The 13,964-nt window shown below is 47.9% G+C and overlaps 1 long non-coding RNA gene across 1 annotated transcript in view; it reads right to left on the reverse strand.

Moving 5' to 3' along the window:
• The window catches only part of LOC309865718, a 120,687-nt gene that overhangs the window by 92,233 nt on the left and 14,490 nt on the right, over positions 1-13,964 (reverse strand). The gene's annotated exons all lie outside the window — the stretch shown is intronic.

The raw sequence follows: 13,964 nt of genomic DNA on the forward strand, positions 1-13,964 counted from the left end.
TGAGGAAATCGAAGCTCAGAGAAGCTAAGTGGCTGGCACAAAGTCACACAGCTTGCGATGATGGGGCCAAGTCTCTCAAACCCAGGTAGACCTTAACCCACAACTATTTCCTCTAAGCCAGAAGGCCTCTATACTAGTGGTTCTCCACCTTAGCTGGACATCGAATTCACCGGGGATGCCTTAAAAATAGTACTAAAGCCTGGGGCGCCCCCCGGGGCTCAGTAGGTTAAACATCTCCCTTCAGTTCAGGTCATGATCCCAAGGCCCTGGGATGGAGTCCCCAGTCCAGTCCTGCTCCCTGCTCAGCGGGAAGCCTGCTTCTCCCTCTGCCCCTCTCCCTGCTCATTCTATCTCTCTCAAATAAATAAAATCTTTACAAAAAGCAAAACACATAAGAATACCGATGACTGAGCCCACCCCACCCCCATTGGTCTGGGGTGTGGCTTGACCACTGGGGTTTTGTAAAGGTCGGTAAGTATTGCCATAGCGAAGAACCACGGAGATAACTCACCCGCTCTGTTTTCTGCTCCTCCGGGCTTTGCTCTAGGCTCCTTTATCTGGACTTCCGATAAGCAATCTACTGAGGTGTTCTGCTCCCCCAGGGCTCCCAGGTGCCGCAGGAGGTCACGGAGGAGGGGGCAGGGTGTGTTCCTGTGTGCGCCAACACCTCCTCTGGAGAGAGCCCTGCGGACGTGGGACCCCCGCGTCTGCTGGACACGGCTGTGTTACTTTGGGCAACTGACTGCGCCTCTCCGTGAAATTGCCTTCGATGGAAACGCGTCTGAAAGTAACATCTATCACATGAAGTGGTTATAGTAAACAGTGCCTGGAAGCCAGCAAACTCTCAGTGTTACAAGGGTTGCTAGCGGGCGCCTGGATGGCTCAGTCGGTTAAACGTCTGCCTTCAGCTCAGGTCTCGATCCCAGGATCCTAGAACTGGGCCTCAGGTGGGCCTCCCTGCTCAGCAGACTCTGTTTCTCGCTCTGCCTCTGCCCCTCCGCCTGGTCGCATGCGCGCGCTCTCTCACTCTCAAATAAATAAATAAAATCTTTAAAAAAAAAAAAAAAAAAAGCTAGGACTGCTACTGAGCCAGTAGCTGTAATACCGCTAGGATTATTATCGTTCCTGACTCTTGACAATGGCTTCCCCTGCGGACTGTTCAGAAGTAGCAGAACCCCTCCTTTTTATTGTTGCTTTGACCCTTTTCTCTTGGGAGTCGGGCTATCAATTATAGAGAGCCCCGCCCTTAGGCGGGCCCAAGACTCAAACTGGCCAATCCGAGTATCCCATCCTCGAATGAAACCAAGTCTTCCAAGGGGAAGCAGGTGACCCACGTGGAGCCAGTCACTCAGGAGGAACTGATGTGGTGGGGGCAATGCCGGAGGTCACCTTTCCTATCACTGCAGAGGAAAGCAGTGAGGGGGAGACTGGAGGGCACCTGAGGGTGAGAATGCTCCCAGCTGGCCCAGGTAAGGGGCCAATCAAGCCAAGTCCTGCCTGGCTTTAGGTTGGCTCACAGTCCCTGCTCACTCCTAGGGTCCCTGGGGATTCAGCTAAGCTGATGTTCAAGTGGCTTCTTACACGGAGGCGGAGTTCAGAAGGCAACTCTCCAATCACAGGAATTGAAAGTGAAGATCGCAGATAGCCATAGTCCCCCAGACAAGCTCTCACAGCTCGAAGAGGACTAGGGAGACCGACTACCCACTGGTCCTGGACGGGTAAACGCCGTTGTTCGGGCAGTCAGCAAAACTCAGTTAGGATCTTTCGGCCAAGGGTACTCCAGAGCTCATTAGACTGGTCTTGCGACGTGTATGAGAGTTTGAAATTGTTTCAAAATAAAAAGTTTAAAAGAAAAAAAAAAGGAAAAATGTCGTACATTGCCTGTCAAGTCCTACACCAGGCCAACGTCACAGTCACCCACCACACTGGGGATGCACAGACGGACTTGGGACCAGCGCTGCCTGGTGGTATTATGCCCCATGCTGGAGCGCACCCACACCTCTGCCCCCAAGTGCCAGGTCGCCCCACAGGCATTTGAGGGCCCATGTGTGCCAGAAATCTGTATCTGTAAACCCAGCAAACATTAGGCTCACATTTTGCAGAACCAAGAGAAGAGAAAGGCAGGGAGGGTCTCCCCTCCCTGTTCACAGATCGTTCTCTGTGTCTCTCTGTCCTGGTTCAGTTCTCAACACGGGCTCTGTGCCAGGCCCTCATAGTTGTGAACAGGATGTTCAGAGTCCCTTACCTCATGGAGCTTGCCATCCACAGCTGGAGAGATGAGTCCACAACCCAGAGAAGCGCGGAGAACTGCCCAAGAGTTCAGTCTTTTCTTGAAGGCCTCCCAGAGACGGTGCTGTTTTTCAGTGATTCTCCAATTTGAGTGGGCATGAGAATCCCCCAGAGGGGTGCTAGAATGCTGATCGCTGCCCACCCCCATCCCCCTGCGCCCCAGCTGCTGAGAGTCAGTGGTAAGGTCTGAGAACGAGCATTTCCAGTATGTTCCCAAGTGACGCTGATGCTGCTGGGCCAGGGACCCCACTTTGAAAACCACTACTTAGCCAAGAGGATTAATTTAAAGACTGAGGAATTCAGGCCCCACAGATGGCTCTGATTGTCCAAGGAACTTTTAAAATGCCATCTGTCCAAGCCCCACTGCATAATAATTAACTCAGAATTTCTGGGAGATAACGCCAACCATCAGTGTTTTAAAACAAAACTCCTGAGTGGGGTGCCTGGCTGGTTCAGTTGGAAGAGCATGCAACTCTTGATCTCAGGATCATGAGTTTGAGCCCCATATTGGATATAGAGATTACAAAAAAATGAATAAATTAGTAAATGCACTTTAAAAAAACACTGAATGATTCCAATTCATGGTTGGACACCATGGCCCCCAAAGTTACCCAAACAGCCTGGCCCCAAGCTCTAAGGATATCCAACTCTCCCAGTTGATCTCCACTTGGGAACCACTGCATCAGATGCTAACCTTAGCACCAGCCATATCCCAGAACCCCTAAGTGCCCATTTCTCAGTGTACCAGACACGTCCAATGACCCCAAGGCCAACCCTGGCACTCTTCCCATTTCTGACCTGAAATCCAACCCTGGTCTAAATTGCAGCCCCAAGCCTCACTCCAGCCTGACTCTCACCATGATCAAATCCCAAAACTGCTAGTTAAACTAACGCCAACCTCACAACCTTCCTAAAACTTGATGTCCAGACCCAGTCCTTCAGATGCTGTCATTGAGCCAAGACTTAACTACATACGCATCCTCGCTTCTGCTGTCTCCTTCGTGTGTTCTAACTTACTCTCCACAGCCTTTCTGGACATCCAGTTCCTGTCAGCCTGTATCCTATTCAACAACTTTCAAAAGCATCCTAGCATCCACCAATACCCGCTAGCACTAAATGTCATTTTCAGTACAACCCAAACATAACTTTCCACTTGGAGCCATTAGCGTTAAGTTTAATTACAAGTAATAGACAATCTCCATGTTGGGGCACCTGAGTGGCTCACTTGGTTAAGCATCTGACTTCAGTTCAGGTCCTAATCTCAGGGTCCTAGGATTGAGCCCTGGTGTCTGGTATCTGTGATTTAACAGGGAATCTACTGTCCCTCTACCCCTGCCATCCTCCCTCATGTCCCTTCCCCTGCTTGTGTTCTCTCTCACAAATAAATAAAGAAATAAAATCTTAAAAAAATAAAAATCTCCATGTCACAGTGACTTAAACAAGATGAGTTTCTTTTCTTGTCCTCTCTCTCTCAAATCAAGGCTTCTAGCTGGTGGCTCCACAGTCACAGCTCACTTTCTCAAAGTTACCTCATGGTTCAAAATAGCTGCGAGAGCTCCAGCCATTAGGCCCTCTTGCCAACCCAAGGGAAGGAAAAAATAACCAAGAACGGTACACACCCCCCATAAGAACACTTTGAGGCAGTGGCATGCACATTGCCACTTACATCCTAACGGCCAGAATTTGGCCCCATGGCCACATGATTGTAAAGAAAGCTGGGAAATGTGTTTTTCTGGGTATCCTTATGCTTAGCTACAAATCAGAGGCTTATTATTAAGGAAGAAGACATATTAGAGGACAAGTAGATGCTCCCAGACAATTATCTGTCCCTCCCTAGAAGGACCTCAGTTTTGAATCTCATATCACCAGACTACACCATTTTATTTTATTTTATTTTATTTTATTTTTTATTTATTTTCAGCGTAACAGTATTCATTGTTTTTGCACCACACCCAGTGCTCCATGCATTCCGTGCCCTCTCCAATACCCACCACCTGGTTCCCCCAACCTGCCACCCCCCGCCCCTTCAAAACCCTCAGATTGTTTTTCAGAGTCCACAGTCTCTCATGGTTCACCTCCCCTTATCAATTTCCCTCAACTCCCTTCTCCTCTCCATCTCCCCTTGTCCTCCATGCTATTTGTTATGCTCCACAAGTGAAACCAGATGATAATTGACTTTCTCTGCTTGACTTATTTCACTCAGCATAATCTCTTCCAATCCCTTCCATGTTGCTACAGAAGTTGGCTATTCATCCTTTCTGATGGAGGCGTAATACTCCATAGTGTATATGTACCACATCTTCCTTATCCATTTGTCTGTTGAAGGGCATCTTGGTTCTTTCCACAGTTTGGTGACCGTGGCCATTGCTCCTATAAACATTGGGGTACAGATGGCCCTTCTTTTCACTACATCAGTATCTTTGGGGTAAATACCCAGTAGTGCAATTGCAGGGTCCTAGGGAAGCTCTATTTTTAATTTCTTGAGGAATCTCCACACTGTTCTCCAAAGAGGCTGCACCAACTTGCATTCCCACCAACAGTGTAAGAGGGTTCCCCTTTCTCCACATCCTCTCCAACACATGTTGTTTCCTGTCTTGCTAATTTTGGCCATTCTAACAGGTGTAAGGTGGTATCTCAATGTGTTTTTAATTTGAATCTCCCCAGGGCAACTGGGTGGCTCAGTGGGTTAAGCCACTGCCTTCAGCTCAGGTCATGATCTCAGGGTCCTGGAATTGAGTCCCTCATCGGCCTCTCTGCTCAGCAGGGAGCCTGCTTCTCTCTCTCTCTCTCTCTCCCTGCCTGCCTCTCCGTCTACTTGTGATCTCTCTCTGTCAAAATAAATAAATAAAATCTTCAATTTGAATCTCCCTGATGGCTAGTGACAGACTACACCATTCTTTGAAGATTTGGTTCCTGCCTCACTGACATTCCCCTATGTCCCTGTGCTAATTCTTGGTCATTTCCATATCCAAGTAAACCTTTCCAATGCCCACCCCAGCCTCTCTGTCTCTTGGCCTCCTTTCCTTTCTCAACTTGCCCTCCGCCACTGGAGTGTATCATCACCATGTCACCGCTGACCCTGGGGATCTCCATCTCATCCCCCCGACTTTCTTTTTTTTTTTTAATTAATTTATTTTTTCAGTGTAACAGTATTCATTATTTTTGCACCACACCCAGTGCTCCATGCAATCCGTGCCCTCTCTAATACTCACCACCTGGTCCCCCCAACCTCCCACCCATCCCCCCCACTTTCTAACCCAGCTCACTTCCTCTGGCCCCCCCAACTCCCACTATCTTTCAACTTCACCAGAAACTACATATACTGGAGGATCGGTCACCTTTCCCTGTTCCTTTAGCTTACAAATATGTTATTTCTCCTAATTTAAAACACTTCCCACTCCAATCAGCTCCCCCACCAGGTACCACCCCATTTCCCCGCTGCCCTGGCCCTCCCCACTTTCTTTCTTCCCACTCAGTCCAAGCTGCCCCCACCCAACTCCTCCAGCAATGCCTACACCACCAGCAACCTCCATGGTGGGACAGCCACCAGCCAGCTTCCTTGCTCACCTACCGCAGCCATACCTGTCGCCTGCCTGGGACAGCCCTGGTTTATGTCTGTTGCACCAGTGTGATTATGAATAGCCCCGCCTCTACTCCCAGGTGTATGGGCCTCCACAATAAATGAGCCCTTCCTCTCAGCTGCACCTGACACGATTGCTTGCTCCCCCTCTCACACTGCAGCATTTCCTCCTCCTTCCCTGGCTTTTCCTCCTCAGCCTCCCTGTTTGGTCCCTCCTCATGTCCCGGCACCTTCTAACATTGTGGTGCCCCTCTGCTCTATCTTCACTTGTTCCCTCAGTCATTCCAGCCGGGTGTTTGACTGTAACTATGATAAACGGGGCTGTGATTCCCAATGTCATATCTCTAGCCCAGACCTTGTGTCCAGCTGCCCTGTGACATCACACAGGCCCATCCAATGGGCACTTCACTTTTTTAAAATTCTTATTTATTCATTTGCATAATCCCTACACCTAACATGGGGCTAGAACTCATGACCTTTAAATCCAGAGTCACAGGTTCTTCCAACTGAGTGAGCCAGGTGCCCTTTAATTGGCACTTTTTCTTTTTCTATTTTTTTTTAGATTTTAGTTATTGGGACACCTGGGTGGCTCCGTTGTTAAGCGGATGCCTTTGGCTCAGGTCATGATCCCAGGGTCATGGGATCGAGCCCCACATTGGGCTCCCTGCTCAGAGGGAAGCCTGCTTCTCCCTCTCCCACTCCCCCTGTTTGTGCTCCCTCTCTCGCTGTGTCTCTCTCTGTAAATTAAACAAATAAAATCTTTTTTTAAAATTTTATTTATTTATCTGAGAGAGAGAGAGCACAAGTAGGGGGAGGGGCAGAAGGAGAAGCAGACCCCCCACACACAGAGTGGGAAGTCTGATGCAGGGCTTGATCCCTGGACTCTGGGATCACAACCTGAGCTGAAGGCAGACGCTTAACCCACTGAGCCACCCAGGCACCCCTCAATTGGTACTTAAAACTGAACGCATCCAACACTAGACTCCCGACCTCCCACACATGACACTCCAAGGTCCTTCTCACCTAGTCAATGGAATCTCCAGGCCTCGAGTTGCTCAAGCCAAAGCCTGAGTGCCACCCTCACCCTACAACCCCAAAAGTAATGAGCTAGGGTAGCCTGTCTTGCCCCCCACCTTCTCACCTGGCCACTGCCTGGTGAACTGCTGGCCTCCTTGCCTCCCCAACCCTCCTGAATGTTAATAAGAGTGGTCTTATTAAAATTTGCTCAAAACCTCCAATGTTCCCCGGTTCTCACTAAGTAGAGCTAAATGTTACCTTAATTCCCTTGCTCTTCGGCCTCCATTACACCCTATCTATCTCTATGACCTTGTCTACTGCTCTCCCCTTCACCCACTCTCTTCCAGCCTTACTGTTCCTCAAATGTGGCTGAGCACCTTCCTACCTCAGGGCCTTTGCACATGCTGTTTCATCTGTCTGAAATGCTCTGCCTCCAGATACTGATGCAGCTCACCTGTCACCTCTTCAGATCTTTATTCAGATGTCACCTTCCCAATGATACCTTTCCTGATCACTCTAGTATTCAATCCCTGCTCCCCTCATACTTTTAACCTTTCCCCCCTTTTTCTGCTTTTATTTTCTGTATCACATTCTTTCATTTTTCTTTTCTTTTCTTTTCTTTTATAGAGGTAAAGAGAGAGAGACTCTTAATCTCCATGTAGGCCCAGCATGGAACCCGATGTGCGGCTCAATCTCACAATGTGGAGATCATGACCTGAGCCAAAATCAAGAGTTAGGTGCTTCACCCACTGACCCACGCAGATGCCCCTGTCTCACCTTTTAACACACTGTATAATAGGTTAGAATATCAGCATTACGAGGTCAGGGGGTTAGCACATTCTGTTCACTAACACATGTCAAATACCCAGAACAGTGCTTGGCACACAGTATAGTCTCAATGAATAGTTATTGAATGAACTCTCATTCTGGACCCCTGATTCTTCTGGGGGCCATACGGCATGACCCGTTGAGCCCTTAAGGCCCAGATGTACAACAATTCTGCAAAAAGCCATGAAGACCCGCAATAACATCATTGTCACACTAGACTTTCTAGAGTGGATGTCAGTGCCCTGTTTCATTCTTTGCCCTCCCCACCCCCCATTCCACCACCTCTGCCGCCAAGCAACACTTCTCCCTCAGGCTGTGAGCTCCACCCTGATGAAAACTGAACGTGAATCCCATTTTCAGCTTCTGCAGCTAGCACCCAGTAGGCACCTAGAGCTTCACTCAGCAAACACCCCAAAAGCTCCTCTGTGAGGGCGCCTGGGTGGCTCAGTGGGTTAAAGCCTTTGCCTTTGGCTCAGGTCATGATCCCAGGGTCCTAGAATCGAGCCCTGCATTGGGCTCTCTGCTCAGTGGGGAGCCTGCTTCCTCCTCTCTCTCTCTCTCTGCCTCTCTGCCTACCTGTGATCTGTCACATGAATAAATAAACCCTTAAAAAAAAAATAGCTCCTCTGTGGGCCCCCGTGGTGTTCTTCCAGGGCTCTGAGCTCCGAAGGCTGGTCTGCGTCCTACTCACTCACAGTCCACCTGTGAAACTCTGGACGCTGACTTAGCCTTTCTGAACCTCTGTTCCCTTATCTGAAAAGCAGTGCTATGGCTAGGACCCCGGCACTGGAAGTCTAGGGCTCACTGAGAGAAACTTTTTTGGGGGAACAGTCTGCCAGGAGCCACATGACACCGACAGAACCTTGATGGATGAAAGAAGTCCCAGACAACGTCAGCAAAATACAGCTGGCAGGGGTGCCTGGGCAGCTCAGTCGGTTGAGCGTCTGCCTTTGGCTTGTCATGATCCCAGAGTCCTGGGATGGAGCCCCACATCAGGCTTCCTGCTTGGGCTATGAGTCTACCTCTGCCTCTCCCCATGCTTGTCTTCTGTCTTTCACTTGCTCTCTCTCTCAAATAAATAAAATAAAATCTTAAAAAAAAAAAAAAAAGTAAAGCTGGCAAAAAGTGGTCATTTCAAAGCTCAGGCCTGTTTTCTATTTTGCCAGAGCCTGGACACACCTTCAGGCCGTGGGGTTCCCAGGTTTCTGATAAGCCTGCCTGAGTGGATCCTTTCCTGGTGCACATCTACCTCGACCCGTCAAGAAGTTGAGGTCAGGGGCAAGATATTTTAAGCCAGAGGGAAAGCTTGCCCCAGGTACCTCAGGTGGGATGTGGTGAACCAGGACTATTTCTGGGTAAAATCTCTAGCTCTTAACCACTGCTTCAGACTTCCCCAAGATGCCCTCTTTTCACCACTGCACCGCTTACACTGACCCAAGGATCCCTGGGTTTGAGCCCCTCAGAGACTTGGGCTTCCCATCGGTCCATCTGTGAAATGAAGATAAACCGATATTCAGTGACATCAACAGGGCACCTTCTCTGCGCTCAGCACTGTGCCAAGCGCCTACACGTATCAGTCCATTCAATTCTGGAAACTTCCCTAATGCCACGTACCATGATTGTCACCACTTTACTGGCTAGAAAACTGGGCCACAGGGAGGTGAAACCACGTGCCCAGCCACCTCTCAAAGTTTCCACAGGGACTAGAGATAACACAAGTAAATATCGGGCACAGAGTGGGTGTTTAGTCAACAGTATGGCCCCACATTACTTGGGCAAGTCGTTTAGCTTCTCTGAGCTGAAGCCAGGCAAGCCCTACTGTGAGGATGAACTGTGCTTGGCATGTGGTAGGAGTCACTATTTATCAGCGTCCCCAGCTGGTGGTGGTGGTGAATTTCTGTCTTCTGAAGGTAGATTTAATTTTAGGGGCACCTGGGTGGCTCATTTGGTTAAGCGCCCAACTTGATCTCAGGGTCGTGTGTTCGAGTCCCATGTTGAGCTCCACACTGGGTATGGAGTCTACAGAAAGAAAAAAAAAAAGAAGACCTAATTTTAGAAAATGGCTAAAATTCATGTGGAATTGAATCTGGTGACTAATGCCAATGATCAGGCTAAAAACTGTCATTTTTAGACCAAAACAAGGTGTAATTAGGGAGACTTGAGACTGTGTTTCTTTGGAGTAAGGCCTGTTGCAATGATGTTAGGTCAGAAGGTATTAGAAGTTATCTGTATTTCTGATCTTATTTTTATTCCTAAACTGACCCTCATTTTACTTATTTTTTAAAATTTTATTTATTTATTTGACACAGAGAGAGAGAGAGAGAGCAAGCACATGGATGGGGAGGGGTAGACAGAGCAGGAGAAGCAGGCTCCTTGCTGGGGGTCCTGGGACCATGACCTGAGCAGAAGGCAGACACCCAACAGACTGAGCCACCCAGGCGCCCTCCCAGACCTTCATTTTAACCAAAATCTTGATCCTCAATCCTGAATCCAGACCTGACCCAAATCTGAATATGTATATACTGTCTCTAAATTCCCCACACATGCTCACCAAATCTAGCATCACCAAGACCCAGACATTTCCTTTCATTTTTTTTCCGAGTTCCACTTTGCTACTTTCTGTTCCTCTCATGATCTGGACCTGCATTAATTTTTAATATACTTTAAAAAGATTTTGTTTATTTATTTGACAGAGAGAGAGATCACAAGTAGGCAGAGAGGCAGGCAGAGGTGGGGTGGGGGGGGGGGGAAGCAGGTTCCCTGCCGAGCAGAGAGCCCAATGTGGGCCTCAATCCCAGGATCCTGAGATCATGACCCGAGCCCAAGGCAGAGGCTTAACCCACTAAGCCACCCAGGCGACCTCTTGAAGGATTTTTAAAAACATAATTGCAGGAGCGTGGGTGGCTCAGGTTGTGATCTCAGAGTCCTGGGATTCCCATGATGGGCTCTCTTCTGGAGGGAGATCTTGCCTCTCCCTCTGCCTCTGCTGCTCCCCTGCTTGTGTGCTCTCTCTCTCTCTGTCAAATAAATAAAATCTTTAAAAATATATAATTGCATTCAAAGCATACAAAATATGAATACATTCTCCTCAAAAGTAAGAATAAAAATGTAAAACAAAAACAAACAAACAAAAAAACAGCCTTTTCAGGGACACCTAGGTAACTCAGTTGGTTAAGCACCAGACTCTGGATTTCAGCTCCAGTCACAATCTCAGGGTCATGAGATCAAGTCCCCTGCCAGGCTCCCCAGTCAGCATGGAGTCTGGTTGAGATTTTGTCCCTCCCTCTCTTTTTGCCCCTCCCTCCATTTTCTCTCCCTCTCTCTAAAATAAATGAATAAAAACACTTTTAAAAACAAAATTAACTCGGGATGCCTGGGTGACTCAGTTGGTTGGGTATCTGCCTTTGGCTCAGGTCATGATCCCAGTGTCCAGGAACAAGCCCCTTATGCGGCTCCCTGCTCAGCAGAGAGTCTGCTTCTCCCTCTCCCTCTGCCCCTTCCTCCAGCTTGTTCTCTCTTTCTTTCTCAAATAAATAAATAAACCCTTTAATAAATTAAATTAAGGAAAGAAACCTTTAAAAAAAAAACGATTTTATTTATTTATTTGACAGACAGAGATCACAAGTGCAGAGAGGCAGGCCAAAAGAGAGGAGTGGGGGAAGCAGGCTCCCCACTGAGCAGACAGCCTGATGCGGGGCTTGATCCCAGGATCCTGGGATCATGACCTGAGCTGAAGGCAGAGGCTTTAACCCACTGAGCCACCCAGGTGCCCCTAAAGAAAGAAACCTTTTTAATAAAGTTATTTTTCACATGCTTTCAAAAGTGACTTTCCTCACATTCAAAATTATGTATTAAAATTTAAAGGCAAATATGTTTTCTAATTAATAAGTGGCAAAATGTAGGGATACCTGGGTGGTTCAGTGGGTTGAGCCTCTGCCTTCGGCTCAGGGGTCCTGGGATGGAGCCCCCACATCGGGATCTCTGCTCAGCAGGGACCCTGCTTCCCCCTCTCCCTCTGCCTGCCTCTCTGCCTACTTGTGATCTCTCTCTGCCAAATAAATAAATAAAATCTTTTAAAAATATATTTTAAAAAATAAGTAGCAAAATGTAATTGAATTTAAATAGTTTCAGACATTTTAATTCCATCTTATTATATATGTTTAGGAAAACAGAACTGTTCCCAAAACAGCATCTGATGCGTCAATCTGAGGAACAGCAATCGCATCTCACACATTGTCCTGACCTACATATATACAAATTTAAGAGTCAATATGAATTGTTTTTAATATTATAAAACGTTCCTCAGTCGCCACGTGCACCTTTAAGATTACCAGTGCTGATTCAGGAGAACCTTCAGAACGTGAAAAGAAGCACAAGAACCCGAGGCTTTACTACTTGAGAACCTATCACATCCCTGCAACCTGAGAGGAGAGGTCTGAGAAATGCATTCATCTTTTCTTTCACTTGGAAGCGCCTGCTGTTCACACCGGCCCACACTCCAAAGCCATGTCCTCTGACCTGGGTGGTCACCCAACCCACCTTCAGTCCAGCGCAGACAGCTCTGGTTTGGAGAACAGGGAGCAAGATGTGAGGCACTCCCTGAGCCCTGCCCGACACCTCCAACACCCCCCAACACCTGACTCCTCCCCCCTCCTCCTTAGAACACAGATATGTCAGTTTCCACTTCACCTGATCAGATCAGCCCTGAGCCGCAGGTGCCCTCTGGTTCCTAGTCATGTGTTTGTCTGGGCTTTTTGATCCTCAGGAACCCTCTAAAGGATGGTCTTGGGTGCCTGGTCAAGGGGTGCCCCTGCCCTATTATGCAAAGTGCTTTGGTTGCTTAGAAATTTTTGCACAAGCTATGCCTTATGCCTGGAATGTTCTCATTCCTAGTCTCTGAAAGCCTTTAGGTCTCAGTTTGTTTTAGTATATATTTATTAACTAAACTCTGCCACCAAAATAGAGTCCAAATGCGTGATCCCAAGATCAAGAGTGGCACACTTTATTGACTGAGCCAGCCAGGAACCCTGTCAGGGCTCAGCTTAAAGATTCTCTTCTTGGGGGGCACCTGGGTGGCTCAGTGGGTTAAGCCTCTGCCCTCAGCTCAGGTCATGATCCCAGGGTCCTGGGATCGAGCCCCATATTGGGCTCCCAGCTCCGCAGGGAATCTGCTTCTCCCTCTGACCTTCTCCCCCCTCATGCTCTCTCTCACTCTTTCTCTCTCTCTCTCAAATAAATAAATAAATAAATAAATAAAATCTTTTTTTAAAATGTTCCCTTCTTGGTGGCTTAGTCAGTTGAGCATCTAACTTCAGCTCAGGTCATGATCCCAAGGTTCTGGGATCGGGCCCTACATGGGGCTCCCTGCTCGATGGGGAGGCTCCTTCTCCTTCTCCCTATGCTGTTCCACCCACTTGTGCATGAGCTCTGTGTGTGTGTGTGTGTGTGAAATAAATAAAATCTTTGAAAGGAAAAAACTTTCTTCTCAGACAGTCCTGTCTGTCCTCTAAATCCAGCCTGGGGCACCTGGGTGGCTCAGTGGGTTAAGGGTCTGCCTTCCGCTCAGGTCGTGATCCCAGGCTCTCTACTCATCACGGAGCCCTGCTTCTCTCTCTGCCTCTGCTGCTCCCCCTGCTTGTGCTGTCTTTCCCTGTCAGATAAATAAATAAAATCTTATCAATCAATCAATCAATCAGTCCCGCCTGGATCCCACCTGCTGTTCTCACGGAATCCAGTTATTTTCGTTCTTGGTATTAAGTACCATTAATAACAGCGAGATCACACATCAATGAATTAGTGTACTTATGTCTTTACTCTGTGTCTTCCTCAGAAGAAGGTCAGCTCCGTGAGGCAGGGACCACATCCTTTTGTCCGTCACTGTATGACCTGGACTTAGCATACTGCTTGGCACAAAGTCAGTATGTTCTGGAAATATTCGTTGACCGACTCTCAGCCATGAGTTTCCTTACCTTTGATATCAGGGTGTTAATGTCTGACTTATAAACATTCTTGTGAGGGTGGGGAGAGAAGGGGAGCAGCGAGACTGACACACAGGGGCTGGTCAATAAATGCTGCTATTATTACTATTATTACTACTACTACTACTATTATTACTGTTATTGTTACTATGTATTCTGAGGCCAAAGAGGATCGAGGAATCTTGGAGGTGGGAACTTGAGGCCTATTTAGAATGGGACAGGTTTCTTGGAATAAGCTGGGCATTCCAGATGGGAACAGTTTAAGCAAAGGT

The sequence above is a fragment of the Mustela nivalis genome (genome assembly GCF_964662115.1).
Source record: "Mustela nivalis genome assembly, chromosome: 5".
Taxonomy (NCBI): domain Eukaryota; kingdom Metazoa; phylum Chordata; class Mammalia; order Carnivora; family Mustelidae; genus Mustela; species Mustela nivalis.